Below are 16424 nucleotides of genomic sequence, written 5' to 3'. Positions count from 1 at the left end.
GGCCCCGCCCCGTCGGCGACGCCACGCTCCCGGGTCCACGTCCGGCCTCACTGGAGCCCGGGCACCGCGTAGGCGAGGGGCCGGGCTTCCCTCCGAGAGCCGCGGGGACCCGGGAATGAATCTGACATTGGACTGAGCACTGACCTGAGAGGGAGTGGAGGCCGCACCTGTAATGTGAGAGGGCTTTGCGCACCATGGTGGGGGGTGGTGCGTTTGCTTCGTGGACAGTCTCCAGTCTTGCAGTTTTAGGTTCCGGTATCCCCCCACCTCCTCCCACCCCCAGGATTTAAAAGCGAGCAGTAGGGACTGGTGTGAGCTAACATCTTGAGAATTTTCCTGGTCTGTTTTCTAGAGCTTCCAAACTACCAGGAGCACTAGATCAAATTAAGCATGGATGAAATTGCTGCCCATGCCCTGAGAATTGACCTAAGTTGTTTCCAGGATTTGGGGTCCATGGGGTGAGTTGAGATGGTCAGTAATCTGATATTTCTGAGTAGCTTCACTTACAATAAAAAATTAAGGGGAAATCCATGCAACGTAAAATTAACCATGTAAAGTGTACAATTCAATGGCATTTAGTACATTCCTGATATGTAGTTGGTTCAAACCTAGCCACCTTGGTCTATTTCCAAAACATTTCCATCAATCCAAAATAAAACCTCCTACCCATTGATTTGCTTTGTTGACATCCTCTTCTCCCCTCAGTCCCTGGCAGCCTATTGACCTATTTTGGATATTTCATATAAACGAAATCATAGGGTATGTGACCTTTTGTAACTGACTTCTGGCACTTAGCATAAATGTTTTCAAGGTTCATCCACATTGTGGCGTGGATCAGCACTTCATTCCTTTTTAAGACTGGATAATATTCAATTACATGTATATCACAGTTCGTTTATCTGATCATCCACTGATGGGCCTTTGTGCTGTTTCCACCTTTTGGCAATTGTCAGTGGTGCTGCTACAAACGTGTGTACATGTATTTGTCTGAGTACCTGTTTTCAGTTTTTTGGGGTACACACCTAGGAGCTGAATTGCTAGATCATATGGAAATTCTGTTTTTAACTTTTTGAGGAGCGGTCAAACTGCTCTTCATAAAGCTGAACCATTTTACACTCTGTCCAGCAATGAACAGAGGGTTCCAATTTCTCCACCTCATCCATCACTTGTTATTTTCCATTAAATTTATTATTTTTGTTGTTGTTGTTGCCTTTCTAGTGGGTATAAAGGTTTTGTTTTGCATCTCCCTGATAATTGGTGATGTTGAGCATCCTGTACTTGCTGACCATTTATATATCTTTGGAGGAATGTCTATTCAAGTCCTTTGCCCATTTTTAATCAGGTTATCTTTTTGTTGCTGAGTTAGAAGTGTTTTATATATATTTGCTCTATATCAGACTCCTGTCAGATACATGATTTGCAAATATTTTCTCCCATTTTGTAGGCTGTCTTTTCACTTCCTGATAATGTCTTTTAATGCACATGCATCTGCGTACTCAGTTGCTCAGTCATGTCCAACTGTTTTGCAACCCTGTGGACCGTAACCCACTGAGCCTGAACATGGAATTTCCCAGGCAAAAATACTGGAGTGGGTTGCCATTCCTTCTCCAGAGAATCTTCCTGACCCAAGGATCAAACCCACATCTCCTGTGTTAACATATGGATTCTTTACCACTGCGCCACATGGGAAGGCCTTTAATGTACCTAAGTCTGGTTTATCAGTTTTTTCTTTTATTACTTATGCATTTGGTGTCATAGTTAAGAATCTATTGCCAAATCCAGAGTCAATAAAATTTACCTCTGTGTTTCTTCCAAGAGTGTTATGGTTTTAGAACTTGCATTTAGATTATCGATACATTTTGAGTTAATTATTGTATATGGTATGAGGTCTAGGTCCAGCTTCATTCTTAGGCATGTGGTTAATTGTACTAACACCATTTGTTGAAGAGACTGTTCTTTCCTCCAGTGAATGGTCTGGGCCTCCTTGTCAGAAATCAATGGGCTATAGATAAATGGGGAAAAAACCCGAATTTTAAAAAGAGCTATTTAAATGGAAATTAATCCAAGATGGAAATGGGGCAGGTCAGCATTTTGACAGACAAAATAATGATCCAAAGAATAACCATTGATGAATTAGAGAAATTAATTATAAGTAGCAGAAAGAATCATTAAGTAATAGGTTCTTAAAAGTATAAGGATCCTTGAGGGTCACAAATCCAGCTCTAACTGATGTATGAACCATCTCTGCAGAATCCGCAAGAAAGGACTGCCCAGGCATATTTCTTGTTTTGGAAACTTCCAGTATTGTAATGTGGGCTTCCCAGGTGGCGCAGTGGTAAAGAATCCACCCCCCACACCCACCCCCCAGCTGGAGTAACAGATGGCAACACATTCCAGTATTCTTGCCTGGAAAACTCCATGGACAGAGGGGCCTGGCAGGCTACAGTCCATGGAGTCGCAAAGAGTCGGACACAACCTAGCAACTACACAAGCAGGGTACATATGTTAATCCCAAACTCCTAATTTATCCCTTCCCCCACCACCCTTCCCCTTTGGTAACCATAAATTTGTTTGCAAAGTCTGTAAGTCTGTTTCTGTTTTGTAAATAAGTTCATTTGTATCATCTTTGTAGATTCCACAGGTAAGTGATATCATATGATATTTGTTTTTCTCTGACTTACTTCCTTTAGTATGATAATCTCTAGGTCCATTCATGTTGTTGCAAATTGCATTATTTCATTCTTTTTTATGGCTAAGTAATATTTCATTGTATATATGTACCACATCTTTATCCATTTCTCTGTTGATGGACGTTTCGGTAGAGTCCATGTGCAGACTGTATTCCTGTCACATGTAATCGCTGACGCCACCGTTCCACTATCTCACTGGTCAGCCACTGACTTGACGTAGATCTCCTTAAACACCTGGAGCCAACTCCTCCCACTCCCAAAGTGAGAAGAAACCTCTCATGGTCTTTATAGATTGGTCCTGAACTGGGTACTCCTGCTGCACTTAACCAGGCCACCTGCCTTAACTCTTTACTTTCTGCTTATGTGGAAGGTCAGCCCAAAGTGCAAGCCTAGGGTCCTCTTGGATCTCTTCTGAGCCTGTGTCTAGCCCTGGACTTGTGTGTTGCAGTCTGGACTCCCTGGTAAAAGTGGTAATCCTTCAAGGCCTTTTTGCTTCCAGTATCTTCCTCCTTAGCCTCCCCCTTCCCAGACTTTTTGGTTCATCTGCTGCTTAACCTCATCTGCTGCCTCTTGCCCCAGACAACTATAGGTCCTGTATGTCTTTGTGTGTGTTAGTTGCTCAGTCATGTCTCACTCTTTTCTACCTCATGGACTGTAGCCCACCAGGCTCCTCTGTCCATGAAATTCTCCAGGCAAGATTACTGGAGTGGGTTGCCGTTCCCTTCTCCAGGAGATCTTCATGACCCAGGGAGATCAAACCTGGGGTTCCTGCATTGAAGGCGAATTCTTGACTGTCTGAGCCACCAGGGAAGCTTCTGTAATGTCTCTTAAGTCCTTTCAAAAGATCCTTGGGAAGCTACTCTAGTCTGAAGGGAGTGAAGCAAAGGTCAGTCTCTGTACCAATCCCTCGGGGACTGCCAGGTGGGCCATAATGGAAAACCACATTTTTGAGAACAAGGTCTGTGTAGCCCAGTCTGGCACCAGCAAGCCACAGCAGGGGTTCAGGCTGTTTGTCTTCCTGGCTGCTGCTGGGAGAATGGGAGATGGTGGGTAGGTAAGGAAAAATGCTGCAACAATTTCTTACTGAAATTTAGCAGCCTCTTTCTTCATGAGTCATTCCTCTGGTTGTTCTAATTTTTTTTTTTTTTAGATTCCAGAGTCCTAAAAAAGCTGATTCTGCCAGTTTTTAGAAGCCTAATGGTTGCTTCAGAGAAGGCAATGGCACCCCACTCCAGTACTTTTGCCTAGAAAATCCCATGGACGGAGGAGCCTGGTGAGCTGAAGTCCATGGGGTCACTAGAGTTGGACACGACTGAGCGACTCACTTTCACTTTTCACTTTCATGCATTGGAGAAGGAAATGGCAACCCACTCCAGTGTTCTTGCCTGGAGAATCCCAGGGATGGGGGAGCCTGTGGGCTGCCGTCTATGGGGTCTCACAGAGTCGGACACGACTGAAGCGACTTAGCAGCAGCAGCAGCAATGGTTGCTTAAGTGGAGGGACTGATTCTTGAAGCTCCTTGTCTGTCATTTGCCATAACATCATTCGTAAATAGCCTCAGTTTTACCAGTGGACACTATTGATTGAACAGTTTTCTCCTTGAAGCCATGCTCTCCTGTTTCCCTCCTTCATGGTGTCAGTGGGGTTCTGTTCTCACCGTGTACACTCTTCTTGGGGAATCCAGCCATGACCCAAGCTGTCACCTCTGTGTTGATGAATCTCCAACTTAGTCCTATCCTCAGAGCCCCAGACCTGTGGACCACCGTCCGTGGACCACTCCACTAAGAAATCCCACAGATCACTCTGGGTGAAACTGTGTGAGAAAGTTCTGGCTAATAATTTGGAAGGAGAAGGGGTTCATCCTTATTCTCATTCTTATTGCTATCTGGAACATGGTGGTGATAGCCAGAGCTCAAGCAGCCACCTTGGACCATGTCAACCATGGGGATAGAGAATCAGTGAAATGGAAGGAGCTGTGTCTTTGATAATTGTGGAGCCACTAGCTTAGAATTGCTTACCTCCTTACTCTGTCTCAGGCTACTCTGGTGGCTCAGACAGTGACGAGACTGCCTGCAATACAGAAGACTGGGTATCCATCCATGGGTCAGGAAAATCTCCTGGAGAGGAGAATGGCAACCCACTCCAGTATTCTTGCCTGGAGAATTCCATGGACACAGGAGCCTGGCAGGTTACAGTCCATAGGGTCACAAAGATTCAGACATGACTGGACAACTAACACTCTGTCTTAAGGAGGAAAAGCAGTTTTATCTTGTTATTTGTGAGTCCCTCACATGGAACTAAACCAAAGGTTGCTTAATACACACGATGCTTCCAGCCCTATTCCCCATACACCATTGCCCCACTGGCTGTGCTGAAGCACACGCAGCTCTCACCGCTAGCATCCCTCTGCACAGCACCTACTGAAAGGGGTTATAGAGGTCTAGTCTCTTGGTCGCTTGTCTTCCTCACTTCCTGTGACCATCTCTAGAGAAGGGCCTGTACATTTCTTGGATTCCTGCCACGTGGTCAACTTCCTTAAGGCAAGAAAAAGAGGGATAGGGAGTGGACATTCTTGGATCCCATTTTTATGTGCTTTACATTTTATCTATCTTACTTTAACTGTTAGAGCAACCCTGTGAGAGGTGGAACATTTTATTGCTCTTTTATGTGGAGAAATGGAAGTTGACAGAGACAAAACTGGTTTCCCAAATGTACATGGATAACAAGGGGCAGAATTAAGTGTGAACCTCAAGTGTGTCTGGCCTGATGCGTAAGCCCGCTCTAGCCCACTTAGAAGGTTCCACGTCAGAGCATTGGCTGGGCTGTGGCTGCATGATCTTTGATGAATTAATTCCCCTCGTGCTTCTCCTTTGAGACTGTCGTTCTCAGCTGCTTTTCACATGCTGGTTTGTGAAGGATGAGTAAGCGCCTTTCTGAGCCTGACCCCAGTTCAGAAAGGGGTGGCTTCTGCTTCAGGTTTTGTTGTTCAGGGGACTTGAAGGTTCCTCAAAAAATTAAAAATAGAACTACCATGTGATCCAGCAAGTCCACTCCTGATATGTATCCAAAGAAAATGACAGCACAACTTCAAAGAGGTATACACACTCCAAATACACACGCCTGTGTTCATTGTACTATTATTTACAATAGCCAAGATAGGGAAGCAACCCAAGTGTAAATAATGTTTAATTTTTTGAGGAACCTGCATGCTGTTTTCCATAGTGGCTGCACGAATTTGCATTGCTACCACTAATGCACAAGGGTTCCCTTTTCTGCACATCCTTGCCAACACTTGTTCTCTCTTATCTTTTTGATAACAGCCATTCTGACAGGTGTGAGGTGATATCTCATTGTGGTTTTGCTTTGCATTTTCCTAATGATCAATGATGTTGAGCATCTTTTCATGTGTGTTGGTCATCTGTATATCTTCTTTGGGAAAATGTCTTATTTAATTCCTCTGCTTGTTTTCTGTTTAGGCTTTTTTTATGTTGAATTGTTTATTTTGGATATATTATGTTTGTATATTTTGTATATTAACTCCTTATCAGATGTACTTTTTGCAAATACCTTCTCCCATTCAGTAGGTGTCCTTTTCATTTTATTGATCGTTTCCTTTGCTGTGCAAAAGCTTTTTAGTTTGATGTAGTCCTGTTTGTTTATTTTTGCTTTTGTTTTCCTTGCTTGAATACTGCCAATGTTTTCTTCTAGGAGTTTTATGATTTCCTAAAACCTATGATTTAGGTCTTAAGTTGTCTTTAATCCATTTTGAGTTTTACTAATAGTTTTTTTTTTTTATTTTGCTAAAAGTTTGATTTATGCTCTTAAAACTGAGAATTCCAAAAAAGCTTTTGTGTATGTGGATTGTATCTATCAATATTTATCACATTAGAAATTAAAACTGAGAAAATTTAAAAATGTTTTCATTTTAAAGTAATAACAACCAGTGATATGTTAACATAACATTTTAATGAAAATAACTGTATTTTACCCAAAAGAATTAGTGAGGAAAGTGACACTGTTTTACATTTGTGGTAGGCAGAATAATGTCCCTCAAAAATGTCTAAACGCTTTTCCCTAGGACCTGTGAATATGTGACTTTAAATGACAAAAGGGATATGTGAATGTGATTGGGGTTAAGGACCCTGAGATGGGGAATCTTCCTAGATTGTCCAGGTGGATTTAGTCACATGAATCCTTAAAAGTGTGGAACCTTTCCTGGCTGTGGTTGAAAGGAGATGCAGGCACTAAAGAAGAATCAGATGGAAATGTAGTGTTTCTGTCTTTGAATAGAGAGGAAAGAGACCTCAAACCAAGGAGAGCATGTGGCCTCTAGAACCTAGAAAAGACAAAGAAACAGTCTCCATTAGAACCTTGAAAAGGGGACACAGCCCTCTGACACCTTGCTGTTCGCCCCGTAAGAGGTGTATTGGACTCCTGCCCCGGGGAACTGTAAGGCAGTGTGTGTTGTTAAGCCACTAAGTTTGTGTTAGTTTTGTTTTGTTTTGTTTTTTTAATATAACATCAAGAGATAACTAATACAACATTTTGGCAGATTTCTTTAATATCCAGCTTATAAGAAGACCATTGACTATTCACATCTGCTTCTACATTCAGTCTTTTGTGATATGATGCTTTGGTTGAAGTATATAAAGAAAATTTGGCCTTGTGTATTGTTAAAGTTGGAAAATGTGAGAGAGCTTCAGTAGCCTTCTCAGATCACTGGGGATCATTCTGATACTACACTAAATTTAACAGTTGTAATTTCCTAATTTTTAGTTGCAGACTGGAGCCTGAAATGATATCAATGAACTTTTCATATCCATTACATTAAAATCCATTGATCTCTCTTGTACTTTAATGGATCTTTTTACCCATGCATGATTTTATAACATCATGTATTGACTGTCTGGAAAAACATTGATTCACTGAACTATGCAACTCTTCCAAATGTTGACATTCTTCATTATATGATATAAAAATACAAAATTTTAATATCACCAGTACTCTTCTCTAAAATAGCTGGGAAGCTATTCCAGTCCCTATGGCAGATACAAGTTTTCTAGAATTCTCGTGTCATTAGCAACACATGCCATCAGCATTTTCCCATCGTTTGTTTCCCTCGAAATAATAAGCTAACTTTGTTCATTTTCATGAGAATGTCTGCCAGGTACCCAAGTCTGAATAACTTCCAGTTGTCTGTCATACTTCAAGCAAAAATGATATTCTCTAGAGAAAGCAGCTACTGCAGCTTACATATGAGTGTAATCACAGAAGTGCTTTCCATGGAGACGACCAAGATGCTTCAGATTGTAGCACCGGGGCTTGATGCCGACTTTCCATTTCACTACACAGAATATTCAAAATATTATGCAGATATGTTATATAAAAATATTACACAATCAAGGGTAGAGATTAAACAAAATTGGCAATTTTTACTGCTTTCTTCTGTATGTTTTCAGTTGAATCTGGCACTTTTAAAAAGTCACTGATTCGTGGCCATGCCTGTCATAATGGTGAGCAGTACTGTTTTGTGCCACTGAGTCTCCCCCACGCTCAGGCCCCGGAAGTTTCATCTACCATTGCTTTTGTGCCACCGGTGCCCATGGCAACATGGTGAGAAAGAGTAATAATAAAGTTTTAGTATTAGTATGAAAATCATGTTGCCCTAGCGGTCTGCAGATCATGTTTGGAAAACCATCCAGTTGAAGCTGTTTTCTCTCAGGGCTCTACCTTCGTTCCATGTTTCTGTGATACGCAGTGGATGCACTTAGCATTTTGGTGTTTGTTTCTTTAAAGATGTGCATATCATCTTGTCATGTTCTTACAAGATTTATGAAGTTAACAGTGTATACTTTGTAGACAGCTCAGAAACATTTTTTTAATAGCCTGGCTTCCGCTTTGTTATGTTCTTGGTTGTGTGTACCATTCTACACGTTTGGGTTTAGGAAGGAAAGGAGTAACCGTCCAGTAGTCATTCCCACTTGGTGGGGAATGACTTCATTGAACACAGAGGGAAAAGATGTAATGGATGTTAAGGAAATTAAACAAGGAGCCCATGAGACTGAATTGGCTCTAATGCCTTGGTGCCCCATGCAAGCAAACCAAAGCCAGAGTTAATGCACTTCAATCAGAGAAAATGAAACTTGAGAGCCACCAACTGCAAACAGCCAACTTGGCTTTTCCAAATAAGGCAACTAACTGCTTAAGCTTTGGCCAATCAAATAATCTCCTTGCTTTGCTTCTTCTCTGTCAAACCCCTCCCCTAGCTCCTGTCAGTGGAAAGCTCTTCATCACCTTTGGTTTGGTGCTGTCCAATTCAAATCAACATGAACTCAAATAAACTTTCTTTTTTAAGTTAATGCCCCTCAGTTTACCTTTTTACATGCATGTGCATCATGCTCAATCACCAAGTCGTGTCTGACTCTGCAACCCCATGGACTGTAGCCCACCAGGCTCCTTTGTCTGTGGGATTTTCCGGGTAAGAATTCTGGAGTGGGTTGCCACTTCCTCCTCCAGGAGATCTTCCCGACCCAGGGATCAAACCCTCATATCCTGCATTGGCAGGTGGATTTTTTACCACTGAACCACCTGGGAAGCCCCTTTAATGTGTATACATCTGGACAATATTTAATTTCATTACACATTGTCAAGTAGAAAGCCACAGTCAGTCATAGACACAATCAGATTTATCCTAAGGCACATAGTCAGATACCAGGGTATGGAGTTTGAGGCCGGCAGAGTAACTGGAAATCGAGGGAGGCCATCCTGGGAAGAAGGAGCCAAAGAGGGGAGGCCCTCCCCCCCGGGAGGCCCCCAAATCTGCATATAAATTCCCCCCAAAGCCATGGCTGACCTCTTCACCAGAGATGAAGGCATTTTATTTATTTATTCGGCTGCTACGGGTCTTAGTCACACATGTGAATTCTTTATGTAGTTGTGGCATGTGGGATCTAGTTCCCTGACCAGGGATTGAACCCGGACCCCCTGCATTGAAAGTTTGGCATCTTAACCACTGGACTACCAGGAAAGTCCCATGAAGGGCATTGCACAATGATAAATTTTAAGTTGGCCCCTTTCAGATATTTGCTATATTTTCTGAGCTAACACAAAAGATCAGAGGAAACTGGACACCTAGCCAGTGTCCTAAGAATTGCTTAGTGTGGGAAAAACTCTCACACATCTAGTGCTAGGAGTGTTGTGAATGTCATAGTAGTGTGAGGGTAAAGGAGAGACTCCCTGGAGGAGGACTGAAGTTTTCTTTAAAGCTACATAAGGTAATAGTCCCAAGTTCCAGGGATTAGAACCTGAATATTTTGGAGGATCATTACTTAGTCAACCACAGCCCAACCCTCAGCTCTCATAGTCTTGTCTATCCTGCACGCAAAACAGTCACCCCATCCTGGTGTCTTCCTATGTCTCAACCCACGACAGCAGCATCTCAAGCCTCAGATATTGTCTAAATATCATCAGCGATAAAGCTCAAAATTTCATCATGTTTATCATCTAAAATCAGTGACACTGGGTATGATCCATCCTGGAACAGAATTCCTCCCCATCTCTGGGCTTGTAAAACTAGAAAACAAGTTTATCTGCTCCCAAAATACAGTTATGGGACAGGTACAGGATAACAGCTGTAGAAGTTCCCATTCCAAAGGGAGAGAATTGCTGCAACGACTGAGCCCAGGTGGCACAACTGGAGAGTCTGTGCGCGCAAATGAAAGATCCTGCTTGCCACAACGAAGACCCAACACAGCCAAATAAATATAAAAAAGAAAAGGGAGAGAATAGAAGAAAGAGTCACCAGCCCCAAGCAATTTTTTTTTTTTTTTGCTTTGTTAAATTTTTTTCGTCTTTTTTTTTTTTTTAACAATGGAGTATTACCCCAAGCAATTTTGAAACTCCACCAGCCAAACTCCCATAGGTTCGCACCCCTGTCCTGCCCCCCGCCTCCTCATCTTCCTTTTTCTTGAAAGTGTAGCCTGTGTTTGCAGCTGAGTGGTTTTATCTGCCTGTTTCTGGCCTATAGAAGCTTGGTGACCACTTTCTTTCGTTTCACAGTCTCAGTTCGAGTTGGCGGTTTTCTAACATTCTAAAAACCCTTGTGTATGTCATGGAGATTGACACCATGAAACAAGAGGCTCCTGGAGTCCCCCACCTCTATTCTTGGCTTCTGGCTTCTGTTCAAATGGCTGAGGGGATGCACAGTCACGTGTCTCATCTCTTCAGTGCTAACATGGCTCTCCCACCACACCCTTGGCCTTCTCTCCACAGTCTGCTTTTGCGACAGTGAATCTCCGAATTAGCATCTTTTGCAATCTGGGATAGGTTGAGAGTTTCCCAAATCGTCAAGTCTTGGTTCTTTCCTGCTTAACAGTTCTCCCCTCAGTTTATCTGTTACCTCTGGAATTTTACTATAAGCAGCAAGAAGAAACCAGGCTGCACCTTCTGCACTTTGCTTGGAAACCCAGGTGCCTTGTTTGCAAGCTCTGCTGCCCTCAGGACTGGAGGACACAATTCCACTAGGCTTTCTGCCTTGATAGAGTCAGGATTCTCTTTCCTTCAGTTTCCTATCATATGTTCCTCATTTCCTCTGAACCTTTGCTAGCAGCACCTTTAACATCCACTTTTTTTTTTTTTTCCCACCAACAGTCTGTTTATGATAATCTAGGTATTCTCTAAGATTACATGGGCTTTTCTACTGTGCTCTTCACTTGCGTCTGAGCCATCATTGACAGTGTCTTTAACAACCATATTTCTGCTAATAGTCTGCTCACAATGATCTAGGCTTTTTCTATCGTGTTACTCAGAATTCTTCCAGATTCTATCCCTTTCCCAAATCCAAAGCTACTCCATTTTCAGGCGTTTGTTATAACAGCACCCCACTTCCAGGCAAAATCTGTATTAGTCGGCTCAAATCAACACACGTTCACTGTCTTCTATCAACCTTCTATCTGAAGGTCAGACATCTGAAATTAGTTTCATGGGGCCAAAACCAAGGTGCCTGGGTGTGCCCACTCCAGAGGCTCTAGGGGAGAATCCATTGCCTTTCCTTTTCCAGCTGCTACCTGTTTCCTCCTGCAGGTTCCAGCTTATGTTGCTTGGCTCGTGGCTCTTCACATTTCTCTCTGCTTCATCATTACATCACCTACTCTTCCATCTCTATAATCAGATCTCCCTCTGCCTCCCTTATAAGTACTCTTGTGATCACATTTAGGGCCCACATGGATAATCCAAGATAATCTTCTCATCTCAGAATTCTTAACATAAGCATATCTGCAAAGACTATTGCCATATGTGGTGGTTAATTTTGTGTGTCGACTTAACTAGACCACAGTAACCGGACATTGGGTCAAGAATTACTCTAGATGTTTCTGTGAGGGCATTTTTAAGATGAGATTGTCATTTGAATCAGTAGACTTAGAGTGAAATGGATTACCTTCCGTTATGTGAATGGGCCTCATCCAATCCATCAAAGCCTTAATAGAAAAATATCAACCTCCCTGGAGGAAGAGGGAATTCTGCCAGCAAATGGCCTTTGGACTCAAGCTGCAGCTCTCTCCTGGGTTTCCAGCCTGCCAGCTACCCTGCAGATTTTGGATTTTCCAGCTTCTACAATTGCACGAGCCCAGTTCCTTAAAATCTCTTTCTCTCTGTATAACTTTACACACACACACAGCCTATTAGTTCTGTTTCTGTGAAGAACCTGACTAATACATCATATAAGGTAACATAAGTTTCTAGGAAATAGGGCACAGTTAACTTTGGAGCCGTTGTTCAGTCTATCACAAACATCATCAATTCTTTTCAAGTGCATATGGAATATTTATCAAAATTGACTCTATGCTATGCTATGCTAAGTCACTTCAGTCGTGTCTGACTCTGTGCGACCCCATAGACGGCAGCCCACCAGGCTCCCCCGTCCCTGGGATTCTCCAGGCAAGAACACTGGAGTGGGTTGCCATTTCCTACTCCAGTGCATGAAAGTGAAGTCACTCAGTTGTGTCCGACTCTTAGCGACCCCGTGGATTGCAGCCTAACAGGCTCCTCCGTCCATGGGATAGGGTGCCATTGCCTTCTCCGAATTGACTCTATGCTGAACCATAAAATAAGTCTTGGTACATTTCAGTCTTACATAGTATGTTCTCTTTTGACAAAAGAAATAAATTAGAAATCAATAATAATAACTAGAAAAGTCCCACATATTTGGGACCCATATGGGTGCTAAGCAGCACCCATAGGACAAGGAAGAAATCAGTAGAAGAGTGAGGGACTATTTTAAGCTGAATAAAAATACAATATATCAAAAATTAAAGACTGCAGCTATGCAGTGCTTAGAGTAAAATTTATAGCCATAAATGCTTACAAGAAGAAAGATTTAAAGTTAATGACCTGTTTTACCTGGAAAACTATAAGAGTGAGTTAAACCCAAAGTGAGTAGCAGAAAAAATAATAATGATAAGAACAGAAATCAGCAAAATAAAAAAACAAATGATAGGGGCTTCCCTCCTGGTCCAGTGGCTGAGACTGCGCTTCCAGTGCAGGGGCCAAGGTTGTTTGAAGTTTGAATTACTTTTCATGGGAAGAGGGTAGTGACAGGAAATGACCAGGTAATCCACTCTTGACGTGTATCAGATAGTACTAAAGCATTTGAGAAGCCTCATGGGATTATGCCACAAATGGTCAGACTTTTAGTCAAGTTCAGACACCCAGGTAATAGTCTCACACAGAGCAACAGAATGCATGGCAGTTTGCAGTATGTGTCTTTTAAAGCCTCTTCAGTATTTTTGGCTTGAGGACCACTTATGCTAATAGCATTCATAGAGCTTTCTGCAGATAACACATTTTGAAAATATGTAAGATAATTGCATAGAAAGGAAATAGACATGTAGATATACTTTGAAACTAGCAAATTATTTTCCTTGCTACAACACTTCTCTTTTCCTCTAATATATATTTACAGACAGCATTCATGGACTATTACGGAGCCATAGCACAAAGAATGACTTTTGTGGATTTCTTCTTACACTCTGCAGGAGGGCCAGCTTTCATTTTGGGTGTGGCTATCTCACACAGCAGTGTGATATATCAAGCCCATTAAAATGATCTATATTTAAAAGTACACATTTAATTTACTTACTTAAAGCTCAGTTGGTAAAGAATCTGCCTGCAGTGCAGGAGACCCGTGTTCAATCCCAGGGTCAGGAAGATCCCCTGGAGAAGGAACTGGCAATCCACTCCAGTACTCTTGCCTGGAGAATTCCAAGGACAGAGGAGCCTGATGGGCTACAGTCCATGGGATCGCAAAGAGCTGAAAATGACTGTGTGACTAACTTTCTTCCACTTTTTCAGGGAACTGGACCCCACATGCTGCAACTAAAAGTTTGTTTGCTACAACTAAAGATACAACGAAGATGGAAGATCCTGCATGCTGCGACTAAGATCTGACGCAGCCAAAATAAATAAAAGAATGTAAGCTTCATGTCTACCTTAAAAAATAATAAATTAACAAATCCAAATGTTGGCTATCTGAAAAAGATTAATAAAGGTGACAACCCTAGTAAGACTGATTAAGAAGAAAAAAAGAGAAAGAAAACATAAATTATCAGTATCAGCAATGAAAGAGAATCATCACAGATTCTACAGATGTTAAAAAGATAATAAATGAATATTATAAACAATGACACTAAATCTGACAACTTAGATGAAATGAGACAATTTCTTGAAAAATCCAAATGATCAAAACTGACACAAAAATAAATACAAAAATTTAATGGTCCCTTTTTACAAATATTGTCTATTACAGATGTTGAATTTCTAATTAAAAATCTCCCCATAAGCAAAACTTCAGAGCCAGATAGTTTCATTGGTAAATTCAATAAAACATTTAAGGAAAAAATGATAGTGTCGATCTTATATAAATCCTTTCAGAACACAAAGGAGGAGGGCAGAGTTTCCAATTTGATGACACCAGAAATAAACAATCTTGAAGCCAAAATATGACAGAGATGCTTTAAGAAAAGAAGATTACAGATCAATATCCCTCATAAATATGGATATATAAATCTTTAACAAAATGTTAGCAAATTGAATCCAGCAATGTATAAAAAGAACAATACATCAAGTCAATGGGATTTATCCCATGAGTGCAATGTTGGTTTCATATTGGAAATCAATCAACATAATTCATGGTACCAACAGAATAAAGAAGAAAAACCATATGACCATCTCAGTAGATGTATAGAAAAAGCATTTGAAAAAAAAAATGCAACACTCATTCATAATAAAAATCTCAGAAAACTAGAAACACAAGGGAATTTCTTCATTCTGATAAAAGTCACCTATGAAAAACCCATAGCTAATATACATAATGATGAAATATTGAATGTTTTCTCCTAAGACTGGGAAAAAGGCAAGAATGTTCTCACTTTTATTCAGCATTGTACTAGAGCCATAATGATTGCAACCATGCAAAGAAAAATAAAAGGCATAAAGATTGAGAAGGAAGAAGAAAAACTGTATTTACAGCTGACACAAACACATATAAAGCATCTATGAAACAACCACTGGAACTAAGAAGTGAGTTTAGTAGGGTGACAGATTACTAGGTCAAGATGCAGAAGTTAAATGTATTTCTATATACTCACAGCAAGCAATTAAAAATGGAAATTTAAAAAAATCTCTTTTTAATAGCATCCAAAAACAAAACAAAAAAATTAGGGAAAAAAAGTTCTCAAAATGCATGCAGAACTCTACCATGAAAACCACCTGACAATCATGAAGAGATTTAAGAAAATCTAAACCAATGGAGAAAGACACCATGTTTACATACTGGAAGATGTCCGTTCTCTCCAAATTTATCTATAAATTCAGTGTTGTGCCAATTAAAGTCCCAGTGTCTTTTGGTAGAAAATGACAAGTTGATTAAAATTTTTTAATGGAAATGTAAAGCAATATGTGAACCATGAACTTCCTGATGAACGTTCAAGCTGGTTTTAGAAAAGGCAGAGGAACCAGAGATCAAATTGCCAACATCCGCTAGATCATGGAAAAAGCAAGAGAGTTCCAGAAAAACATCTATTTCTGCTTTATTGACTATGCCAAAGCCTTTGACTGGATCACAATAAACTGTGGAAAATTCTGAAAGAGATGGGAATACCAGACCACCTGATATGCCTCTTGAGAAATCTGTATGCAGGTCAGGAAGCAACAGTTAGAACTGGACATGGAACAACAGACTGGTTCCAAACAGGAAAAGGAGTACGTCAAGGCTGTATCTTGTCACCCTGCTTATTTAACTTACATGCAGAGTACATCATGAGAAATGCTGGATTGGAAGAAGCACAAGCTGGAATCAAGATCGTTGGGAGAAATATCAATAACCTCAGATATGCAGATGACACCATTCTTATGGCAGAAAGTGATGAGGAACTAAAAAGGTCTTGATGAAAGTGAAAGTGGAGAGTGAAAAAGTTGGCTTAAAGCTCAACATTCAGAAAACAAAGATCATGGCATCCGGTCCCACCACTTCATGGGAAATAGATGGGGAAACAGTGGAAACAGAGTCAGACTTTATTTTTCTGAGCTCCAAAATCACTGCAGATGGTGACTGCAGCCATGAAATTAAAAGATGCTTACTCCTTGGAAGAAAAGTTATGACCAACCTAGATAGCATATTGAAAAGCAGAGACATTACTTTGCCAACAAAGGTCCGTCTAGTCAAGGCTATGGTTTTTC

At 41.1% G+C, this 16424-nt stretch overlaps 1 long non-coding RNA gene across 1 annotated transcript; it reads left to right on the top strand.

The window, feature by feature from the left end:
* The first annotated feature begins 32 nt into the window (after positions 1-32).
* On the top strand, positions 33-14456 carry LOC129652927 (uncharacterized). Its single transcript, XR_008714852.1, has 2 exons — positions 33-174; positions 14040-14456. It is a non-coding gene; the product is annotated as an uncharacterized LOC129652927 (long non-coding RNA).
* The last annotated feature ends 1968 nt before the right edge of the window (positions 14457-16424 follow it).

This window comes from Bubalus kerabau, chromosome 5, assembly GCF_029407905.1.
Source record: "Bubalus kerabau isolate K-KA32 ecotype Philippines breed swamp buffalo chromosome 5, PCC_UOA_SB_1v2, whole genome shotgun sequence".
Taxonomy (NCBI): Eukaryota; Metazoa; Chordata; class Mammalia; order Artiodactyla; family Bovidae; genus Bubalus; species Bubalus kerabau.
This window is presented reverse-complemented; position numbering and strand designations above follow the sequence as displayed.